We start from the raw sequence: 6,000 nt of genomic DNA, 5'->3' as shown, positions 1-6,000 counted from the left end.
AGTTGCGGGCAATGGCCTTGCAGGACCCTGACCTGGACTTTGCACAGTTCAAGGACAGAGCCATCCGGGTGCTCCGAGAACCGGCACCAGGTGGCGCTGTGACCCACCGGCGCCCTGCTATCACTTATCACCAGGACGCGGCACCCTTGTCTGCAGGGCCTGTGGGAGCTGATGCGCAGGCTTTGAACAGTAACCCGGCTACAGACCTGCACCATCAGGTCCAAGGGCTGACTAAGAGCGTTGCAGCGCTAACCAGAACTGTGCGGTCTTTACAGGTCTCTCTCCAGGAAAGATCCAGCTGGCATCCAGACCGGAGGACGTCCCGTGGCGCCGACTGAGGAGGACCCCACCGGCCAGAGGAAGACCCAGCGACAGATACAACGAGGACGGACGACCCATCTGCCGCCGCTGCAATCAACCCAGACATAAGGTAAGGTACTGTCATTTAAACGGGCACAACCTGGGGTAGAGGGCCAACCCCCAGGCATAAGATCATCAGGCCCATCGAACTGGCGTGACAAATATGTAGGGGGACGTCCGGTCTTGCCTGTGGTACTGGACGGCATTCCTATGAGTGCCCTACTGGACACCGGGTCACAGGTCACCACCATCCCGTACGTGCTCTTTAAGCGGTACTGGAATGACTCGGACATAACCCGCTACCCAGATGACGACCGGAGCATTATCGCCAGCAATGGTCAGCCCGTGCCACAGATAGGATTTAAGGAAGTGACCATCAAGGTCGGTAAAGTTGAACTGCCGGCACAAGGGCTTATCATTGTGGACATTGACCGTCGCGAGAGTCACCCAAAAATAACCCTAGATACTAACGTAATTGAAAACTGTCTTGCAGAGGTGGTTCTTATTTTGCAACAGGTTGCCAAGAACGCCAGTTCCAGCCAGCAGCGTGTGCTCCAAAAAGAGATCCGGGCACTGATGAAGCGGCAACAAGTGGAACTATCTGGTGGTGAGATAGGTAGCGTGAGAATGTGTGACCCGTTCCCTATTGCCATGCCCCCGAAAAGTGAGATGATGATTTGGTGCCGGGCAGCTATTGATCTAAGAGGTAGAGACTACCAAGCAATGGTAGAACCCGTCTACTCAGACAGTAGGCCCACCATTTTGACAGCACGGGGGTTGGTCGATGTACGCCATAGGAGGGTGCCCATCCGCATCATAAATATCGGGGAGAGAGAAGTATACCTGCCCCGGTATGCGACGCTAGCCAAATTGTTCACCATCAACCAGAACTCTGTACAGGCCGTGGAACCCTTGCCTCCACCTCAACCAGAGGAAGGTAACGGCTCTAAGAAACCAATGGAGGACTGGTGTCAGCAACTGCATTTGGGTACTGACTCCACTCCCTCACACCAAAAACAGGGAGTCTATCAGGTGGTTCAAGAGTACGAGAGAGTGTTTAGCAAACACCCGCTAGACTTCGGGCGGGTAAAGGGGGTAGAACATCACATCCCCACGGGAGACCATCCTCCCATAAAGGAGAGATACCGACCCGTACCCCCTGCACACTATCAACACGCCAAGGGGATGCTAAAAGACATGAAGGAGGCTGGGGTAATTAGGGACAGCTGTAGCTCCTGGGCAGCTCCACTAGTCCTAGTGAAAAAGAAAGACAACACCATGAGAATGTGTGTAGACTACAGGAAGGTCAACCCTATCACACACAAAGATGCGTACCTGTTACCAAGGATAGAAGAGTCCTTAGCTGCATTAAAATCTGCTAACTTCTTCTCTACTTTGGATCTCACTAGCGGGTACTGGCAGGTTCCTGTAGCAGAGGCGGACCGGGAGAAGACCGCATTCACCACCCCGATGGGACTCAGCGAATTTAACTGTATGCCGTTCGGGCTCTGCAGCGCACCAGGAACCTTCCAACGGTTGATGGAATGCTGTCTGGGACACCGGAACTTCGAGACGGTCCTACTATACCTGGACGACGTCATCGTCTATTCCAAGACCTATGAGGACCATCTGGAACACCTGGCAGAAGTGTTTGAAGCCCTGGCAAACTATGGCCTAAAGGTAAAACCCTCAAAGTGTCATCTACTGAAGCCAAAGGTACAGTACCTGGGACACGTGGTGAGTGCTGATGGAGTGGCCCCCGACCCTGACAAGATCACCGTGATTAAGGACTGGCCAAGACCCTCCAGCATAAAGGAAGTGCGGCAGTTCCTCGGGTTGGTAGGCTACTACCGAAGATTCATTCCCGGTTTTACCAAGAAGGCAGCTCCTATGCAGGACCTCCTGATAGGCCAGTCCAGGAAGGCCAAAAACCAGAAGCCACCCTTCAGATGGGAAGAGCTGGAAGAGGAGTCATTCCGCCAGCTGAAGATGGCCCTCACGGGGGATGAAATCCTGGCGTACCCTGATTACAGCCAGCCCTTTATCCTCCACACGGACGCAAGCAACATCGGGCTAGGAGCCGTGCTGTCCCAGATCCAGCAGGGGAGAGAACGGGTAATTGCTTACGCCAGCCGAAAACTGCGACCCACGGAAAGAAACCCTGAGAATTACAGCTCATTTAAGCTCGAGTTCCTGGCAGTGGTGTGGGCAGTAACCGAACGTTTCAAGCATTACCTTGCCTCTTCCAGGTTCACCGTATACACGGACAACAACCCGTTGACACACCTGGACACTGCAAGACTGGGTGCCCTGGAGCAGAGATGGATGGCCCACCTGTCCAATTATGAGTTCACGATCAAATACCGGGCAGGACGCTCCAATACCAACGCGGACGCCCTGTCCAGGATGCCAAACCTACCGGACGGAGGGGAAGATCCAGAGGAACTGGAAGAGGTCGAACTCCCTGCGTTCCACCGTCATGGGATTACCCAGTATTCCCACCGTGTGAGGGGCCAGTTATCCGCTACGTTCAACCCCTTACCCCACTACAACTGGGCGGAGATGCAAGACAGTGACCCCGCAGTCCGTCTGGTGAAGGAGATGCTGACCCAGGCTGACGCCCGCCTGGACCCAGACACTCCGGAAGAGACCAAGCAACAGTGGACGGAAAAGAGCAGACTGTTTCTCTACAAGGAGAAGTTGTGCCGCAGAATGGTCAATTCCCGGACCCATGAGCTGATCTCGCAGGTTGTGGTACCGAGACGGGATGCAGCTATGGTGCTGGAGGCCTACCACAATGGGGCAGGGCACTTCGGATGGAAGAAGCTGGAGTTCCTGCTGCGTGAACGGTTCTAATGGATAGGCATGAGAGGAGCCATTGAGAGGTGGTGTAGAGACTGTGGCCCGTGCAATCTAAGAAGAAGGGACCGTGCCAGCCAGAGGACTCCCCTGCAGCCCATCATCACTAGGCAGCCGCTGGAACTGGTCGCTCTGGACCATGTTAAACTGGCTCAAAGCAGAAGAGGGTATGTCTACGCCCTAACCATCGTGGATCACTACTCCCGATTCCTAGTGGTGGTCCCTGTCACAGACTTGACGGCTCAGACAGCAGCCAGAGCCTTCCAGCTGCACTTCTGCCGCCCACACGGGTACCCGGACCAAGTGCTGACGGACCAAGGACCAGCCTTCGAAGCGGAGGTCTTCCAGGAGTTCTGCAACCTGTATGGCTGCAAGAAGATAAGAACAACGCCCTATCACCCCCAAACCAATGGACTCTGCGAGAAGATGAACCAGGTGGTGATAGATCTGCTAAAAACATTGCCCCTGGAAGAACGCAGTCTGTGGCCTGAGAAACTGCCCGATCTGGTGGACCTGTATAACCACATCCCGGTAGGTTCCACCAACTGTACCCCGGCTTAACTAATGCAAGCAAGACCTGGTAAGCTGCCTGTTGACCTGGATATGGGAGTCCTGATACCCGAGGACACCTCGCCAGAGGCAGACTGGGATATAGAACGGCAGCAGCAGTACCAGAAAGTACAGGAGAGCGTCGAGCGAAGTCTCTGTCAATCAAGAGAAAGGCAGGACTTATAACCAACATGCTCCCACTGTTCCCCTGGTGCCTGGAGAGCAGGTCTTGAAAAGAAAAAGGCGGCTCCATAAGTTGGACGACCAGTGGGAAAAGGACCCGTACACCGTACTGCCCTCAAGCCACAATAATCCAAAGGTGTACGTCATCAGCATGATGGAGGAGAGACCACAGCCATTGTCTCCAGAGACCACCTGAAAAAGTGCCCCGAGAAGTTGCAAAGCATGGATGAAGATCAGGAAGACCCTCAACCTGTAGAGGAAAAGGAGGAAATGATCAGCACCGTACTCGGAGACTTTCCCCGGTCCTGGACACAAGTAAACAACGCTATCGTGGTGCCCATCCTCACCTTTCTCCAGCCAGTCCCTCAAGTGCCTACAGAAGACCAGGTAGAGCTGGAAGAGCAGCCGGCCCAGGAGGCAGAAGAGTCCACACCAGCAGCACAGGAGGATCAACCCTCAGCTAGTAGTGAGCCTGCCGTGCCCCTAGTGAGCCAAAGAGTGCGCAGACAGCTGCCCAGCTTGCCCATAACGCCTCCTACACCCTGTAGTGCAGGACCAGTTAGTGAGCTCCGTAGGTCCACTAGAGTCACTAGAGGTCAGATGCCCGCTCGTGGGAAAATCTAGACTAGTGCACTGTGAATTTATCTGTTTAACTGTTTATGGTTTTTGTTGTTGCCTGTTATTAATTATGTTTCTCAGTTACCCGACAGATTTCTATGGACTAACAGGTTATGGACGCTGGATAACCGGAACAGTTTTGTAGATAGTTGCACCTTGGTGCCTCTTGCGAAGGCGGCCACGGAAGAGAAAACCTGTCTGGCGTGGCCTCCTTGTGGCCCAAAGTAGCTAGCTCCAGCCTTGCAGCCACGCCCAAGGCCAACGCAAGGGGTTTGCTTTGGACAGGTCCCCTACTTCGCTTAAAACTTCACCTTGGGTGGTATGGACACCCGGTTACGGACACGCCGTGACCTTTAAAGAACTAAAGCTTCTTGTAAATATGTTATTGTATTATCGTTTATACCCTTGTATTTATGTTTCTTTAAAAATGTGTTTAGTCCCGGAGTGCTAAAATTTACTAGGGGGGAATGTGGCACCCCAGGGGTCTGGTTGACACAGTAATAGAAATATTATGTCTGAGAGTAAGTGGGAGGTTTCTCTGGTCAGGAGCCCTAAGCATGCAACACTGCCCACCCAGACCTGGGAGGGGAGGAATCTGCCCTTATAAACTGGGTCTGGGGCGGGATTAGGTCAGACAGAGTCTGAGCGTCAGAGCCTGGAGAAGGAAAGTAAGAACCAGGAGCTCTGCAGGAACAGTAGCTGAATACCAGGGGCTGGAGCTGAGCAGAGTTCGCCCTGGTTGAAGACACTAATACCGGACACGGAGTCCGAGGCTGTGGGGACATCCAGGTACAGCAGCAGAATCCAACCGGCAGGGGATTCCATGTCCTCTGGCCATAGAAGCCCGGAGGCACGGTCACAAGCAAGGGACCAGCAACGCCATTGTGAAGCGGAGGCTAACAGAAGGCCCCAAGTCACCGGCCATACGGGTGAGCACCACACGGTATACTCAGGGACGTGGGCTACGTCTACCCGCATAGAGCAAGGTAGCCAGGAAAGAGTGCAGATAGACGGGGAGGCCTACAACTCCACCTGGCCAGGGGGAGATCCTGCTTGCTCACAGACCGACCAGGCCCCTACTGCTAACCAGTATTCCCGGGAGGGTCTGCTTTATACCATCAGTAAAGACCCTGAACCGCACCACACGTCTCTGTGTTTCATCGCCGCACCAGCACCATTAGTACTGGGGCGCTCACACCATCACTCCCATCTTCCACACTAGCTGCCCTGAGGCAATACTTCCCCCGTGGGGAGTTATTCCATACGCGGCTGCGCAAATTACATCAGCCTCAGCGGTCTGCAGCGCAGCGGCGGTCCCCACTGACCGCAATCCACGGGTGGCGTAGTCGGACATTTGTCATTACCTAAGACTGCCACTGGTTTGACCACCCTGGGCACGGACCAGGTCAACGCCATGGAGACTACAACCCC

This window comes from Phyllobates terribilis, unplaced genomic scaffold (genome assembly GCF_046119375.1).
Source record: "Phyllobates terribilis strain yellow unplaced genomic scaffold, ASM4611937v1 Scaffold_4__5_contigs__length_816908805, whole genome shotgun sequence".
Classification (NCBI taxonomy): domain Eukaryota; kingdom Metazoa; phylum Chordata; class Amphibia; order Anura; family Dendrobatidae; genus Phyllobates; species Phyllobates terribilis.
The sequence above is the reverse complement of the archived record's forward strand: the minus strand, read 5'-3'. Positions refer to the sequence as shown.